Genomic DNA, 17,778 nt, shown 5'->3' on the forward strand with positions numbered 1-17,778 from the left:
CAGCGTTGCCCCCTCACCCAGCCGTCGTCACAGAAAAGGGTGCTGGTGTGTGCTTTCCGTTTCCCTGCGCGCTGCCAGTCAGGGTTGAGACCTGGAGATGACCTTTGTCCCACATGCTTCAGAACACCCTGTGACAGCAACAAGGGCCAGTTTCCTCTGCTCTTCTCAGCTGTCCAGAGCAGCCAATCCTGGACGAGACAGCCTTGTTTTTTAATCCCCAAGTCCCAAGGCATTAGAGGGCGTGATTCCAGAGGGTCTCCTAAAACCTTGCTGGGGAGAAGAGCCAGGCCATCTCTGGGGGGACTTCCTCCCTCACTGTGGACTCAGAGGCCAGAGTGACCTTCCCCCTATTGCTTATGACACCTTGGGCCTTGGATAGCTCTTACTTAAGTCTCTAGGAATTTTGAAATAAAGGAGCTGTGGGATCAAGGTGGAGGGGCTCCCAGGGCCCCGCGCAACCCCACTGGGCCACTGTAAGATCATTTCCTCTCGCCTGGGTCACTGGCCACTCAGGGCCTTGAAGGTTAAATGCTCTGGGGGATATTTTTAAACAGCAGGGGCTGGTTAATCTAAAAGTGACATTTACAGTCACAGCAGCGAGCTGCCAGCCGCGTAGATCCCGGCCTCAGCCAACAAGGAGCTTGAAAAATGTCAACCCTTGGACACACAGCTGGGAAGCCATGGGGAAAGCAAGGCCAAAGTGTGAGCGAGGTAAGTGAGCCCACCCCTCCCCGGGGTCATGAGCCTCAAAGCCAGGTCCCGGGGAATGGTGTGTGCATGTGTGTGTGTGTGTGTGTGTGTGTGTGTGTGTGCGTGCATGAATGTGTGTGTGAGAGTGTGTGTGTGTGTGTGCAATAATGTGTGTGTGAGAGTGTGTATGTGTGAGAGAGAGTGTGTGTGAGAGTATATGTGAGAGTATGTGTGCTTGTGAGAGACAGAGAGAGACAGAGAGTGTGTGTAAGCACAGTGTCAGCCCAAACGAAAGCAGCCACTTGAGAGTTTTAGGGGACAGTGAAGGAGCTGCTGAGGGGTTTGTTATAAAGCCAGTCTCTGGTTCTGTGTTTCAGGTGGCATCTGCCACTTTCCCTATGACTGCCGTGACTTCCACACAGGTGGGTGGGTGGCCATCTCAACTTTCCCAGGACAGGGTGATTCCTGGGGACACAGAATTATCTTTTATTATGGCTTTGGTTGGTGTTTATTTACCCAGGATGTCCTGGAACTTGAGCAGAGTCTAGGCTGGCCTTGAACTCACAGCTGCCCTCCTGTCTTAAAACAAAACAGCATTGGCTGCTCCATTCTTCAGTGGAGGCCCAAGTCGTGATTGGAGGTCAGGTCTGGGACTTCCTTTGACCATGACTTCCTCCAAAAGCTCTGGGAGTGTTGTAGGTTGTTCTTGTGCCTGCATTAGAACTGTGCAAACCACATGTGCTTGTGTGTGTGTGTGCACACGTGCGCGTGCGAGTTTTATAATGTTTTGGTCTAACACAGAAATGATCGAGGCATCAAACCTGGTTCTTAAGTTGTGCAGGATGTGGGCATGCTTGTATTTTAAAATGGGGTGGCGTGGGGGTGGCGTGGGGCCTCTGGATATTCCTCCAATAGAACTTGACTATCCCCTGTTCCATCGGGGCCTCTGAATCTTGAGTCCGGAATTTCACTTTCAGGGTGGGTTTGTGTGTCCCTAATGGAGTGTGGGAGCAATCCAAAATCGCAGCAACCTGAGAAAGTCACATATTCAGTCTTTGCATTGGCTGCAGCAAACTTCCTCTGTGTGTACGTGTGTGTGTGTGTGTGTGTGTGTGTGTGTGTGTGTGTGTGTGTGTGCACGTGTGTGTGTGTGTGTGTTGTGGGGGTGGGGTGCTCCCAGCAGGCTGTGCACCTTCATTCTAGGAATCCAGGGCTCCTGTCACAGAGTCGGTGCTAAGAGACTGATGTGTGTCTGGGCAGGTGCTCACTGAGATGACCTTGAGATTCCGAGGGCAGAGAAGCAGCAGGTGCGAATATTCCGTCCCCGGGTCAGAACACCAAGCTGCAGAGAATTTCCCGATCGCCCAGGCTAGTCAACGGGTGGATGGTGCAGGCCCCACCCCGTACGGCCCACTCCTGCCCTTCTGTAAGGCCTCTTAGCCACCCTATGCCTGTGCCAACCCCACAGGAGCAGCTGCTCTCTAGGAAAGACCCTTCAGTTTGCCCCAGCTCAGTGTCAGACCACCTTTTCTTTCTTGAACATTTCTTTTTTACATTTATTATGTGTGCAGGTGTGGAACATGTTGCAGGGTGTTTGATCACACTGTGACTCCCAAGATTGTGTGATATACTGAATATACCTGTTTCTGGTTGTGTGTGGTTCAGCCTTACACACACCTGTCATCCCTCTGGCTGGAATACAGACTGGTCCTTACCTTTAGTCCCAAACAGTGATGGTAAAGTTAGTTTGTAGAACAAAGTTATGAATCAGAGAAAGATCTGACGGAATAACTCAGACACAGGGGACCCCCAACTTTCGAGAGAACAGACAGGAAAAGAGGCTACGTAAGAGAGACGCTCAGGGGCTGGAGAGATGGCTCAGTGGTTAAGAGCACTGACTGCTCTTCTAGAGGTCCTGAGTTCAAATCCCAGCAACCACATGGTGGCTCACAACCATCTGTAATGGGATCTGATGGCCTCTTCTGGTGTGTCTGAAGACAGTGACAGTGTACTCATATATATAACAAATAAGTAAATCTAAGAGAGAGAGAGAGAAGCTCAGAAAAGAGAGAAAGCAAAAGGGACAACTTTCCTGGGACAGTTATACAGAGACGGGTTGAAGAGAGAACAAGCCACAAGCCAGACTCAGGTGAAGACAGAAGGAGCCAGAGAACTCGAAGGAGCCAGATCAGATTTCCAGTTTTAGTTTGAGTCCAAGCAGAGCAATTCAGGAGAGGCCGAGAGAGAGAGGAGCCAGATTGAATCAGTCAGCTTGGAGAGGAGCTTTGAGCCAGAACAGCTGAGTTGAACCAGCCAGCTAGAGTTCAGAAAGAGCTAGAAACGGTGAATTTATTCAACAGTAAGTCTCAGAGGCTGAAAACATACTAGGCTGAGATTAGATTGTACAGAGGCTGGAGGCTTCTGCTCTAGGCCTAGGTTCGAAGATGGAGGCAGTAATCATCAGAGAAAATGAACAGGTGGATAAATTACTAGAGCAACAGGAGGAGGTCAGAGAGATCCAACCTGGACCATAGGCTTGAAGCACTTGTGTTTACCTGCTGAGCCACACTGTCTCATGAGAGCTAAGCGCTCACTCAGTCTTATGGTGTGAGTGTGATGTGTGAATAAAGCAGTATTGAAGGACAGTCCTGAGCTCCGCACAGTCAACTTCAGTACTTAGGATTGTCAGGTCTGGGGAACTGCGTCACCTGACGGGAGGCCATTCTTACCCTGAAGATGGCTGCAGCTTTACCCTACCACGGGGTAGGCTCAGTGAGCGAGCAAGGTGGAGCTGGGCTGTGGACCAGTCTGGGACCCACAGTGTCTCTGGAGAGCACGGGGACTTTGTGGGAGGACCTCTCAGAATCTTCTCACTGTGGAGCACCCTGAGGGAGGGGTTGTCTGTGATGCTGCTTGGCAGAGGTGAGGACCACCTCACGGGGCTGAGAACCTCTGAACGGCTGTGCTGGACGCTTTCCTCCTTTCTGCGCCGGGTCCTGGCAGACGGGTGTGGTATGGGCCGGAGCTCAAAGTTCGGTGTACCCCAGTCTTCCAGTTGAATCAGGGTGGGGGTGGGGTGGGGGACAGACTAGAATTAGGTTGACTGCAGGCTACTGCACTCAGCCCAGCTCGGTCCCACCTCTCCTATTTCCTGGGGACACTGCTACCAACACGCAGGTCAATGATCTGATACCTTAGATTCTCTGTGTTCCAAAAGAAATGAGAAAGTAGAAACCGATAAAGGAAAGTAGATATATTTACAGTTTGGCCAGACTAGGGAAAGAACGCAGCTGGTTTCCCACAGACCGGTGCCAGCCTCGAAGCTGACAGGAGCTTGAAGGGTTTTGCTCTGATGCTGTCCCCTGTCCCCTCCTGTGCCTCACCCCATGTCCATGAGCAACAGGGGTCAAAAGCACGGAGGTCAGAGTTTCTGTGGACGTCAGGGATGCCCCCAGTTAGCACCCAGAGCCATCAGTGGGCCTCTGTGCATCTCAAGTGCCTGCTCTGGGGTTTCTGAGTCCAAACTGGATTTTCAATGGCAAAAGGAGCTGTTTCCAAAGCTGTGTTTCAAGCATCTTTGTGGGAAGGGGCTGTGCAGTTCAGTCGGCTGGGAGTTCTGTAGTGAAGAAGCAGGCCCGGGGCCCAGGTTTAAGCTTTGTCTGGTCTCATGGAGCTGCCTGGGAGATCCGTGTACAAGACAGGGGACCACACCGCTGCCACATGGGATGAGCCACAAAAATCAATTCCCTGAAGTGGGAGGAGAGATAGGACTCCTGATTTCTGACCTCCTCACACACATAACCACATCAAACACACACGTGCTTGGTTCTCTCTCTCTCTCTCTCTCTCTCTCACACACACACACACACACACACACAGTCAGTAAGGCATCCTGACCTCCGAGAGGACGCATCATGTGTTTCTACCCACCGCCGTCCTCAGCCTCTCCTTCCTCTCTTCGCCTTGGCAAGCCCTAGGACGCTCCCCGGTTTTACTCAGGACAAGATGGATTTGTTCACCAAGTACGTTCCTGTCCTGGCCATTTCTTCAAGGGTCCTGGTTCATGTCAGTGGGGAAAGTACTTAGAATCACAGTGTGGCTCTCAGGCAGGGCCTCACTTGTCACCTTCCTGCCGCAGGCCCTGGAGTGCTTGGATCACCACCACACCCAGGTGTCCCTGGCTTTCTTAGGAGATATTTTTGGCTCTGTGTGGTAATGGACCAACCTGGGGCCAGGGAGATGGGCTGGAGACTTGTGTAAAGGCCCAAGGGCTCTGAGCAGCTTGAACTTGATCTTAGGTAATATGCTCAGCACAGTCCCTGGAACACCAGCCCAGTCAGCCAGCTCTGCCTTCCCGTGTTTGAGAAAGCCAGGATTCATGGCAAGCGGCAGCATGGCGAGAGTTCCCGTTTCCATAGCAGTGAGGGGAACTTGAACCCACCCCTCCAAACATCCACACCAATCGACGTGTTGTGTGTAGGGTTCTTGGGGGTATTTGGGTTGTTGGTTGGTTGGTTGTTTGAGATAGTCTGGTGTGACCTAGGCTGGACTCCGGCTCGGATGTAGAAAAGGCTGTCTCCTCTTCCTCCCTTCACAGCCTATGCTGGGACTACAGGCGTGCGCCACCATGCCCATCTGGACTCTTGTTTAACGTTTCCATGAAATGATACTGGGGAGGCGTGTGTGCCACAGTGTGTGTGGAAGTCAGAAGACAACCTGGGGAGCCAGTTCTCTCCTTATGCCACGTGGGTCCCAGGGACGGACCTCAGGTCAGCAGGCTTGGCAGTGTGCGCCTTTGTCTTCTGAACCCATTTCATCAGCCCCAGATTTCGGGCTTTGACACAAACCCTGCTCCCCGAGGCCACCCTGCTCCCACTCGATGAGGTGGAAGACGGAGTCCAGCTAGAGTCCTCGGTCTTGGGTCACAGCTCATGTCTGTACCCCGGATGTCCACACCCCTGACCTTGGGAAGCTTACGTGGCCTTCGAGCCGTTCTCATTGTCCTTGACCGACAGCCTTCCGGCTCTTCCGAGCCTCGCTGACACCTCACAGCAACCAGGGCAGCAGCTGGAAGCCGCAACACAAAAGTGTAAACAGAATTAGTGCCAGGGATCTGACAGGGTTGGGGGCCGGGGCTGGGGGGTTGTATCTAGAGCTGCTTGTAGATTTGTGTCTGGAAAGGGAACACGGGGGAACAGGCTCTTCCTCATCTGAGAGGCCCTTCACCTGAGAGCTCAGTTCCCACCAGCTCCCGACACTGTCACCTCGGTTTCTGGGGCTGACGGAAAGCCCTAGCTCTTCGTGGTCTGACCTCTGGGGTTACTTCACTGTACACAGGCTAAATGTTGCAATCGTCCTGCCCCAGGACCAGCCTGGGGGAGGCCTCAGCCAGATGGGAGAAAAGCCATCTCTTCTACACACTTGACAAAAGAGATGTTCACACCCATCAGCTGACAGATACCAGGTAAAGCAAAGGGTGAGGTTTCCCAGGGGCTGCCAGGGAGAGAGGTCACGAGTGCCAGCCTTAGCAGTCTGAGCTCCATCAGCCAACAGCCTGCTGGGGTTGCTGCTGTCACCGTCCCGGTTCTGCACACGGGGCAGTTGAGGCTCACGTTCACTCTCAAACGGTAGTCTAAGCTTGAAATTGAGATGGGCCCTCCTGGCATTAATTGGGAGTCTGATGTGTGCTGGACATTGTGGTTGTGTCTTTCTGAGGCAACATTCCCAGAGTTCCCTGAGGTGTGAAGTCACCTGAGTGTTTAATAATAATAATAATGATAATAATAATGATAATGATAATAATAATAATAATGATAATAATAATGATAATGATAATAATAATAATAATAATAATAATAATAATGAACCGTTTTTCCTTTCCCAGCCCTGCTCCCAGAATGACAACTCTGAGACTAATTATCTATTAATAAACGCTTAGGCTATAAGCTTTGGCTCATTCCCCGGCTAGCTCATAACTTATTCAACCCGATTAAACTGTTCCACATCCGCCTCTACCACTCTCCTGCCCCAGCCGCTTCTTCATTCACATCTCTGTGTCCCATTCGAATCTGTCCTTTTAGCCTTTCGCTATTTCCCAGAATCCTCTATATTCCTACCAATGTCCCACCTCCTATTTCCTGCCTCAACTCATTGGCCATCAGCTTTTTTATTGACAGGCGGGTCTTAAAAGCGATTCTCCCTATACCTGCGCCTTCTCTATCTGAGCTGCATCGGCTTTTCTCATCTCTGATGTCCCAACACCTCCAACACTACCCACGCACGGTGCTCCGGTGCCCCGGGGACTTGGCACCAGCCACACGGTGGCTCATTTTCGGCTTGCTCATGGCTTGTGAGCTGAACTTCTCTGGAGTCCCGTGCTCTAGCATGCAGTAACTCTGGGACCCGCTGACTCTCATGGGCCCTCATCTCCCAGGCCTGGACAAGACCCCACCCTGAAGCTCAAGGCTGTCTTCAAGCATGCTGCAATCCTCCTGCCTCGGCCTCTGGGGTGCTGGGAGAACAGGCTTGACCTGCCACAGTAAGCTCCTTCCAGCCTCTTGAATAACTGAGATGCGCGCCTGCTGCCTCTGCCTATTACATGTGTCAGCCGTGTGACTGCAGGCAAGCCTCTCTCCTCCCTGACCACCAGGGCTCATCTTTAAGATAACTAAGGATAATACTTTCCAGGGCGCTGGAGACTGGGCTCCGCACGCGTTGCTCTTGCAGAGGAGTTCAATTCTCAGTGCCCACTTCTGGCAGCTGTAACCCGTTTCTGGAGGATCTGGTGCCCTCTTCTGGTCTCTGCAGGCAAATGCACTCATGCTTAAATTTACTCATATATACATAATTAAGATAAATTTTTTTTTAAAAGAATACTTTTTGAGCGAGGGGTGATGGCATACACCTTTAATCTCAGACCTTGAGAGGCTGAATGTTATTTCAAAGTCAGCCTGGCTACACTGTCAGACACTGTCTCAAAAAGAAGTGGGTGGGGGAGGAGAAAAAGAAAAGACCACATGTAGTAGTCATGCTTTTAATCCCAGAGGCAGAGACAGGCGGATTCTGTGAGGTCAAAACTAACCTGGTCTACATAGCAAGTTCCAGGCTAGCCAGGGGCAATATGATGAAACCCTATGAAGAAAAAAAGCCTTTTCTTTATTTGGACAGAACACCCCTGTCTCCCTGGGCCCTTTCCAGGAAAATCCAGAGTGTGGGGTCTGCTCCTGTCCCTTTGAGTTCAATCCCTTAGTATAGATTTAGAGGCGAGCCACAGTTGTAGGAGACCAACAGTACACCCAATATGGCCTCCTCTGGAGACAGGAGGTTTCATTTTTAATGTTATGTTGGTTTATCTAGTTTGTGTGCATATGTGTGGTGTGATCGCCCTTGCATGCATGGGATCGTCAGACAACAGCAGCCTGTGATGATATTTCTCTCCCTCCTCCTTCCGTGCCCACGGCTAGAGCTAGCTGTCTAACCACTTCTGATTAGGAGAGCCACTAAGATCGTCACTGAAAGTGACTCCACACGCCCTGCTGATTCTCACAGTCATGGGGGGGGGGCGGTGAGGGTGAGGATTGTCTCTTTTCTAGGTGAGGGACACCTGGTTCAGAATGAGGTCAAAATCTGCCCAGGACATCGAACATCCGCCCCAGGCTCTCAGTGAGCCGGCATGCGGGCTGCGTGTGGCACTGGCTTCTGTTTACTGGGACAGGAAGCATATTGGACACCTGGTCGCCCGGCATCAGGTGGTAAAACGGGAAAGGCTTTGCAGAAATACTAAGGCCTGCGATACCCTTGTTCCCCTAGGGGTGTGGTTCAGCCACCCCCAGGGGCAGTGTTTACCCTAGTGGTTAAAGTTGGCTATGTGTTGCTCCCCTGGTATCTGGGGAGCCATTGCTCTCTATCCTGATACTATTCTGATACTCTCTATCCTGATACTATCGCCTCTTTTTACATTGTGTCCAGTGTGGCCCATCACAAGAAAAGCTGTACTCTCTCCTCCAGACAGGTGCCCTAGGGCAGGGGACAATTTTTACTGTTGCTCACCAGAGGCCACCTGTACCGGTTGGTGGGAACGGTTCAAATACATTCCGGGGAAGCAGACTTAGGCAAGGAGAATGGTTGCGTGAAGTAGGCTTAAGTACGGACATGTAGCAAGCCAGGGGGAGGTGGCCCTCTGTGCTGGCAAGCGCCAGATCACGGAGAGAGCCAGGTGAAGGCTGAATCAGGGCCAGAACTGTGGTGGCAGATAAGGGTGTGCTGCAGGGAATTCCAACTCCCCTGTGCCTCTGGAGTACTGGCCAAGCCCCTCCCCTGTGGCCTGATACAGCACACCACAGCCTCCTGCTGAAAGGTGACACTCAGTAGGCTGGGTTCCCTTAGTCACCCTGTGGGCACTTGTGAGACTCTGCTGAGAATGGAACTGGTGGCCACGTCCCCAGTGTCGGTAAGTGACCCCAAACACTGGGTGGGAGAGAAAAGTCCAGGTAGAGACAGGGACTGCAGGATGCTGTCGTGCTGCTTCTGTCCCTCCAAGACCTCTCCTATTCGGGGTGAATGTTATCTTGGCGGGGGGACAAGCCCTCCACGCGCTGCACTGTGGTGTTGGCTACTGGCCAGCACTGGCTGGAGCCCGGCAGCTTCCTGCACCGTTCATGGGAGGCTTGATGGACCCAGCAGCAGACAGTTGTTGCTTGGGTTTGAATTGCAAGAAGTAAAAATAAGCCTGGGGGGTGTGGCTTAGCTGAGCTTAGCCTCACGTGTTCGAGGTCCTGGGTTTGAGTATAGCCCAGGAGGAAAAAGAAAGAGAAGACACTAAAGGCACACAACCGGATGTGCTATTTCAGCACAGCTTGTGGTGCCTTGGGTTGGACTGGGATGATCTGTGTCTATTGACGGGGAGGAGAGGGGGTTGGGCCAGTATCTGAGCTGACTGAGCGTCTCTGAGCCACAGGTGCCCAAACCATGACCCGGAAGAATCAGGTAAGGACAGGCTAATTCCACAGTGATGTTCCGGGATGGGAGGGATGGGCGAGGAGGCTCAAAGGCCCTCCACAGGCACAGGAGTGTAGAAACTGAGGGTGCACAGACTCCATTCTAAGAGCAACTCAAGAGCAAGGAGGGGATTCTGTGTGCTTTAGAGGGGGAAGCAGGCCCAGAGGAGGAGGTAGGCAGCCTTCTTCCAACAGTTCCCCAAATACATACACTTGGTAAACTTCTTTCCTGGCAATCTCTGGGTCCTATGCTACAATCAAAGAAAGAAACCAGCCCCACACCATCAATCCCAGCATTTGGGAGGCAGGTAGATCTCAGTGAGCTCAAAGCCCAACCTGGTCACCAGTGTGAGACCTTGTCTCTAAACAAATACTTATTTAAGTAAGGAAATAGGGAAAAGACCATAAGGGTTTCTACCAGGGTAACCCTGGTAAAACTCGGTATTAGAATCATTGCTTCCTGTCGGGATAGGATTTATAGTATGGAGTGTGTTAGAGCAGTCCCAGGGAAGGGCTGGTTGCTCTATTCTTTAAAGTCTCCAGGTTGGTCATGACAACTTAGCCTCACTGAGAAGCCGGCCACCTTTTCTATGTGCCTGTCTATTTAGCCCCACCCTCCCTCACCACCAGTTCATCTGGGTTAGTTTTCCTTCTGCTGTAGCTAAGTACCCAATGCTAGATACTTTGTGAGAAAAACATTTATTTAACTCCAAGTTTTGGAGATCTAAGAGCATGGTCCTAGTTTCTGTTTGACTCCAGTAAGGGCCTTCTAGTGTCGTCATAAGATGGTAGACGCCGTCCTCACGGGAACACATGAAGACGGTAAGACTGAGGCCAGCAGGATTTAGGAGCCAGGCTCGTTCCTCTGGCAACTCATTCCCACAAAGACCTCAGTCGCCCGGAGACCAGCACCATCCATTCCAGAGCAGGCTGTGTCTCCTCAGCATCATCCCAGCTGGGGACAAGCTCCCAGGTCGTGACCTCTGGGGCACAGCATAGCCACAGTCCTAGGCCAACAGCTATTCTTCTAGACAGCCAGCATTTCCCACGCAGGTTCCACGGAGCTTGCATAATGCAAAGCTTGTGCCATCTCCTGGGCTTCCCAGCCAGAGTGGGCACAAGGGCATCAGATCAGTGAAGGTCTGTTCCAGATCACTGTCTTCGCTGCCGCCCTGCTCCTTCCTGGGAAACAATTTAAATACGTTTTACATGCTGGTTATTTCCAACTTGGCACTATTTCATATGTACACATGTGGAACTTGCCAGACAGTGGCCTTCCCTGGGCCAGGGTCTCTGTCTCTCTGGCTCCTTCCTGTAAAACTGTGGGGTGACATCAGGTTGTCACCCATGGATTCCAAGTGCATTTGCAGAACCCAGACATCTAAAATGCAAAAGTCCGGCTTGGTTCATGCCATTGTGCATGGGTTCATTTGTTTGCTCATTCATTCATTCAGTCGCATCATTAAATCATTAAACATGTTATTATATATTTAGTACCATGCCAGGCACAAGGATTCATAAGCAAATGTCCCCATGGGTCACCTCGTTGTCAGGGAAGATGGAGACATCTTTCATCCTACATCTCTCTGAGGACCCCCAAGTTACCATGATGGAATCTGTGCCTGCTGTCCACAGTTAAGGCAGACTGAGCCCTGAGAGAAAAGGGGACACCATGGCTATGTGGTTGTGAAGGTGCTTGAGTGTGCAGCCTGTAGGGTATGTGTGATGGGACTGGTCTCTCAGCAGAAGCCAGGGATGGAAGGTCCCTGGTCCCTGTCACATTCTCCTGCCTGAGGAACCTGGGACATCTGAGGATGCCAGGGTCACTTCTGCAACCTTCTGATGATGTAATCTGGCCGAGCCGTCTGTCGGTGAGCTCAGGGGTCTTTTTTCCTGAGGACTTGTGTGAGAGAGCGTTCTCAAGATGGTGATCTTGCTTGCTGATATTTTACAATTTACCAAAGGCCAGAGAGGTAATGTTCCAAGTGAACTCCAGCCAGGCGGGTGACACACGCCTATAATCCCAGCACCGGGGAGATGGAGGCAGGCGGATCTCTGTGAGTCCAAGGCCAGCCTGGTCTACACAGTGCGTTCCAGAACAGCCAGAGCAATATAAAGAGAGCCTGTCTCAAGCACACACACACATGCACACACAGAGTTTGGCCTCAGAAGTTTTTAATTAATTCGGTTTCCAGAGGCAAGAGGGAGCTGGACAGGGTGTGGCGTAGGCATTAGACTAGAACTCGCTCCAGGGCAGTTTTTTAACCCTTGTGACATTTGTTGTAATTTCTGGAGACATCTATGGATTTATGCGTTCACATGTGCAAAGCTTGTGCATGTCAGCGCTTGTGTGGAGGTGGTGGGAACCAGTTCTCTCCTTCGATCATCTGGGCCCGAGGACCGAACTCATCTGGGCTTAGGCTTGGCAGCAATCGCTCTTAGCTGTGCAACCATCTAGTTGACCCTGGGGACATTTTTGGTTGTCATAATGTCATCTGTTGGGCAGAGCAGAGGTGAACACTGTAAAGCACAGGAAGGTCCTGTGCAAAATGCCCGGCACAGAGTCCCCTGGGCTCAAATGCCAGTGGCACCGGGATTGAGACGCCCAGGGAGTGGGTAGGGAATGGGCTCAGCATCAGGAAGAGCCTGGAGCGCTGCTGGGGGCGCAGGTGCCTGTGTCTGGGCCCCAACCTCAGAGCCATCACGATAGCATCCAGGAATTAGATTTGAAATGTGTATATGTGAGCGTGTGTGTGAGTGTGTGTGTATGTGAGTATGTGAGTGTGTATGTGAGTGTGTGTGTGTGAGTGTGTGTGTGAGTGTATGTGAGTGTGTGTGTGTGTGAGTGTATGTGAGTGTGTGTGTGAGTGTGTGTGTATGTGAGTGTATGTGAGTATGTGTATGAGTGTGTATGTGAGTGTTTAAGTATGTGAATGTGTGTGCATGTAATTGTGTGTGTGTGTGTGCCACGCGTATGCCTGTGCCTAAGTGCCACGCTATGGTGACCAGAGGGATAAGAGAAGGAGGCATTGGGTCCTTTGGGGCAGGAGTTACAGGCTGTTCCGATTTGCCTGATACGGGTCCTAGGACCTGAACTTGGATTCCCTCTATGAACAGTACGTTGGTTTGAAAGTGCGGGGGGGGGGGGCATAGATTCATTCAAATATTCTGTTCCCAGTTTTGACTGGTTTAAGAAGGATTAGGAAGAGTCCTTTTTGGAGGACCTGCATCACTGCAGATGGATTTAGGGGTTTCAAAAGCCCATCCAGCCTCAGTCTAGTTCTCACTTGGCCCCCAAAAGCTCTCCGAAACCACCGAAGCACCATGCCTGCCTCCCTGCCCCCATACTTCCCACCGTGGTGGCCTAGCCTCTTTGAAAGTGTAAGCAGGCCCCCAATTCGGTACTTTTATTTTTGCTTGTTAATTGTTTGTTTGTTTTTTTTTTTTTTTTTTTTTTTTGAGATAGGGTTTCACTGTGTTGCAGAGCCCTGGAATCACTTTGTAGACCAAGCTGGCCTCGAACTCACAGAGATCCACCTGCCTTGTTGCTCATGGCAATAGAACCTTAACTAAGACAAAAGGAGCTTAACTGTTGGGCCAGCTCCGGTGTCTTTGATGTGCTCATAGGCCATCCGATGTCTCCTTTGGAAAATTTCTCAAGTTCTACTTTCAGACGCAGTATCTTTTTTATTGAGTTGTAGAAGCTCTTTATATATTCTGGATCACCCTCATCAGAATATGGTTAAATGTTTTTCCCATTTTGAGGATTATCTTTCCAAGTTACCAATACAATGGTGTACTGTGATTTTTTTTTTTAAAACAAGGTTTAGCGGTTTATTTTGTTTGATCTGTAAGGTTTTGGGGGACAGCATTTCACTGTAGCTTAGACTGGCCTTGAATTCCCATTCCTTGAGGCAGGGGAGATGGCACGGTGGGCAAAGTATTTGTCACGCAAGTGTGATGACTGGCACCTCAGTACCCACGTAAGCAAGCCTGGTTGCCATGGCAGCCAGCAGGTGGGAGCACGGACGGTATCTGTGCCTCAGTATATAAGGTAGAGAGCCATTGGAGAGGATGTGCCACGTCAACCTCAGGCTTCCACATACGTGTGCACATGAATGCGCATACACCCAGCACACACCACATGCACAGACATATACCAAAAAACCAGTCCTTGACTCTCAGCCTCCCCAGTACGTGCATTATGTGTGACGTCCGTTCTCACGTTCTCGCCCTCCGACAGACGGGCCGTGGGAACTGGATAGTGATCAAATCCCTCTGAGCTGCCTCGCTAGCCCAAAGTCAGCCACATTGATTTATTTTTAAAGCGATGCTCACGCTTCGAGCCACATCTAAGAATTCATCATGAAACTGATGTCTCGAAGGTTTTTGAGTTTTCTAGATTTCCTACACTAAGGCCTTGGGCCCATTTTGAGTAGATTATGAAGTCACATGGAGCAGGGGTCCAGCCTCATCCATCTGCATGTGACACACACGTTGTTCAGTGCGGGTGACTCTTCTTTGTGACCTTGTCATAGGCGTGACTTCTGCCCTCTGTCCCCCCATCAGCACCACTGTTCCCTGTAAGTCCACGGTCACATGTTTTATTTGGGGATCACACCCGGGGCCTCGTGCATGCCACACACTGTCTCCTGGCCCTGTAGGAGACCCGGAATTGTTTTTGATTTGGAGAAAAAATTGAGACAGGGTTTCATACAGCCCAAGTTGGCATCCAAAATCTCCATCCTCTGGGCAACGGTTACCCGGAACTTCTGACTCTCTCTCCTCAGCCGTCTCTCCACACACTGCGGTTCCAGACCGGTGCTGACTTTCGGAGTCTTCTGCAGTCCTGGGGACTGAACCCAGGACCCTGTGCATGGTGGCCAGACACAGTGTCCGCTGAGCCCTGGCCTCAGCCTTTTTTTCTTTTTTAACATTGTTTTGTCTGTTGGAAAACTCCTTGTAATCAATCTTTGTACCACGTTGGGTGGTGCGGCTAGCTCAGCAGGAACAAGTTTTCAACTCTTGGGTACATTTTGTGTGTGTGTGTGTGTGTGTGTGTGTGTGTGTGTGTGAATTGAATTTCAACTTGCTAGTTACGTGTGTGTAGGAACCCTATTGATTTTTTTGATCCTACAAATGTAAACTTATTGCCTATAGTAGCATCTCCATTTCTCTCTGTCTCTCTCTGTGTCGCACTGGATCTGTGGGACAGTCTTCATGGGGCCAACTCTTCTGCATTCCGCCTGTCTTTCCTTTCTCCCGTCCATGCGCGCTCTGGGTAGAGCTCTTGTACAGGTGACTTCCAGTCTTGTCTCTGGCTTAGGAGACATATCATTGGTTTTGAGGTTCCCATCTGTGTTTGGTTCCCTAAATGTCCATTTTTTTTTTTTAAGTCATGAAAAGGTTCGGTATTTTATCGTGTGTGTGTGTGTGTGTGTGTGTGTGTGTGTGTGTGTTTTAATGATTTCTCTTTTGTGCCATTAAGGTGACCTGTCACTTGACCTTGAGTTGCCCTTGATGTGCTCTTCTTCAAGAAGAAAACAAAACACGGGTCTACGCCATGCCCAGAACTAGGCCCCTGCCAACAGCTCAGGGATCTAAGTGCCAAGTGGTCATGAGGTCCGCACATGGCCCCAACATTTCCAGGAACACTTGAGAACTCTTCCTGTTTCCCTAAGGACCTTTTCTGTAGAAATCACAAAGGGAGATCACACCTCCGGGATCTGCTGGGGCCGATCCTGCGTCCTGACCCGATGGCATTTGTTCATTTATTTATTTCTTCTTTGCAAGAGCTTGGGACAGCCCGGGGCCTCATGGGTGCCAGGCAAGCCCCTGCCGCTCAGTTAATGCCCTAGCAGGCAGATTTGGTTTAAGGATGTTGAAACACATTCAGGTCATGGTTTTATAAAGATTTAATCGTCTGGGGTATGTGTGCGTACTCACACATGTGCATAGTATGTGGAGGTCAGAGGACAACTTTCCTGCGAGTATTGTGCCAGGAAACGTTCGTGAGCCCCAGAAGACCACCAAGGAGCCGATTTGATGCAATCACGCTAAGGTCTCTTTATTCCAGCTGGAGCTTGGGCCACACCGCCTTTGCCTTCTCCGAAGCAGGAGAACGGGAGGGGGTCTCTAGGCTGGTACTCGTCTGATTGGGGGCCACTATGAGTTCTCCTCTTGATTGGTGGTGGTTCTAGGCATCAGCCTGTTAACTGGAGTTCAACCTTAGGTCAGGTTCTCTAAGATGGAGTCTGAACCCACGAGATCAGGTCTCTCGGGTGCTGGCTCTCCAGGTGACTCTTTCCATCACCTGTGGCTCTTTGAGGCGGGGTCTCTCTTTTTCCTTCCGCTGGGCTGCTGCACTCACCCATTTCTGAAGGACCCTCCTGTCTCTCTCTCGTCTCACCGTGGGAGGGCTGGGGTTAGACGGAGCCACCGCACCCAGCGTTTCATTTGGATTCTAGGGATTGAGCACCAGTCTGCCGCTCACTTATCGTATTGAATTGCTGAGCCAAGTTTCTTAGGACCTTCCTTCAGACAGCAATTATCTGCTCACCGAGGGCAGAGCTGTGAGAGGAAGTGTGGAAGGAACACCCGAGTCCACTATATACACACACACAGACACACACACACACACACACACAGACACACACAGACACACACAGACACACACACAGACACACACAGACACAGACACACACACAGAGACACACACAGACACACACACACAGACACACACAGACACACACAGACACACACACAGACACACACACACAGACACACACAGACACACACACACAGACACACAGACACAGACACACACACACAGACACACACAGACACAGACACACACACACAGACACACACACACAGACACACACACACAGACACACACACACACACACAGACACACACACACACAGACACACAGACACACACACAGACACACAGACACACACACACACACACTCTAATCTCTGGGTGATTTATAGTCCCTGGAGGAAGTAGACACTATGTAGAGAGCCATTTGGCTCCATTGTTTAGAGAACAATAGAACAATGGTAGAAAAGCCAGTGTGTATAAAGTCAGTGTGCAGTGCAGATTCAGTTTCTTCCAGATGTTTTCAGCAGAGAAGCTAACAAAGTAACTAAATTCATTTAAATAGCACACACGAATTTTACATAGCATATGGATCGTTTTCAGACTATGGGAGTCATTTGCATAGTCCACAAGTCAGTTACATAATGCACAACTCATTGACATAGCATGCAAGTTACATAATGCAAGTCATTCGCACTGCATACAGGTCATTTACATAAATGTAATCCACTCCTGTAACGAGCAGCTGGCAGGGGCTGGAGAGATGCTCAGAGGTTAGGAGCATGTGCTGCTCTTACAGAGGATGGAGTCTCAGTTCCCAGCGTCCACATGCTGGCTCAGAACCATCCCTTACTCCAGGAGATCTGATGCTCAGTTTTGACCTCTGAGGGTACCAGGGACACAGGTACACGTGCATACAAGTAGGCAAAATACTCATATACCTAAAATCAATAAGTCCTTAAAAAATAGAATAACCCAGTGCCGATGCTCACATGTTCAGACCAGGGGCCACCAGAGTCAGGAGCAGGACGTTTTCATCCTCACAGATAGAGATGGCACACGTTAGCTGTGACCTCCACCCCACTGTCCCTCAGTAATGATTAATCTTTCCTTTTCTAAAGATTTATTTATTATATTTATATAAGTATACAATAGCTGTCTTCAGACACACCAGAAGAGGGCATCAGATCCCATTACAGATGGTTGTGAGCTATCATGTGGTTGCTGGGATTTGAACTCAGGACCTGTGGAAGAGCTGTCAGTGCTCTAACCACTGAACCATCTCTCCAGTCCATGACTAACCTTTCTGTCTGTATGGACTGGCCTAGTGTGGACAGTTTGAAGAAACAATTACAATCTGTGATTTTTTTTTTCACGATTGGCCAAGGTTTTCCAATTTATCCCATGCTGTAGTGTGGATCACACTTCATTCCTTTTAATGGCTGAATAATGTTCCATTTTGTGGATGTACCACATTTTGTCTATTTAT

General features: G+C 50.3%; 1 protein-coding gene across 4 annotated transcripts in view; it reads left to right on the forward strand.

Annotated features, from left to right (window-relative positions):
* Nucleotides 1-253: 253 nt before the first annotated feature.
* Nucleotides 254-17,778, forward strand: part of ACACB (acetyl-CoA carboxylase beta) — a 94,269-nt gene continuing 76,744 nt past the window's right edge. For 2 of the 4 annotated variants that reach the window (XM_080940511.1, XM_080940515.1), the window contains exon 1: nucleotides 254-711. The gene's annotated coding sequence lies outside the window, so the exon portion shown is untranslated. Of the gene's footprint in view, nucleotides 712-9,103; nucleotides 9,140-9,557; nucleotides 9,676-17,778 lie in introns of those variants that run through there. The other 2 variants (XM_080940512.1, XM_080940513.1) reach the window with 2 other exon arrangements.

This window comes from Micromys minutus, assembly GCF_963924665.1.
Source record: "Micromys minutus genome assembly, chromosome: 29".
NCBI classification, from domain to species: domain Eukaryota; kingdom Metazoa; phylum Chordata; class Mammalia; order Rodentia; family Muridae; genus Micromys; species Micromys minutus.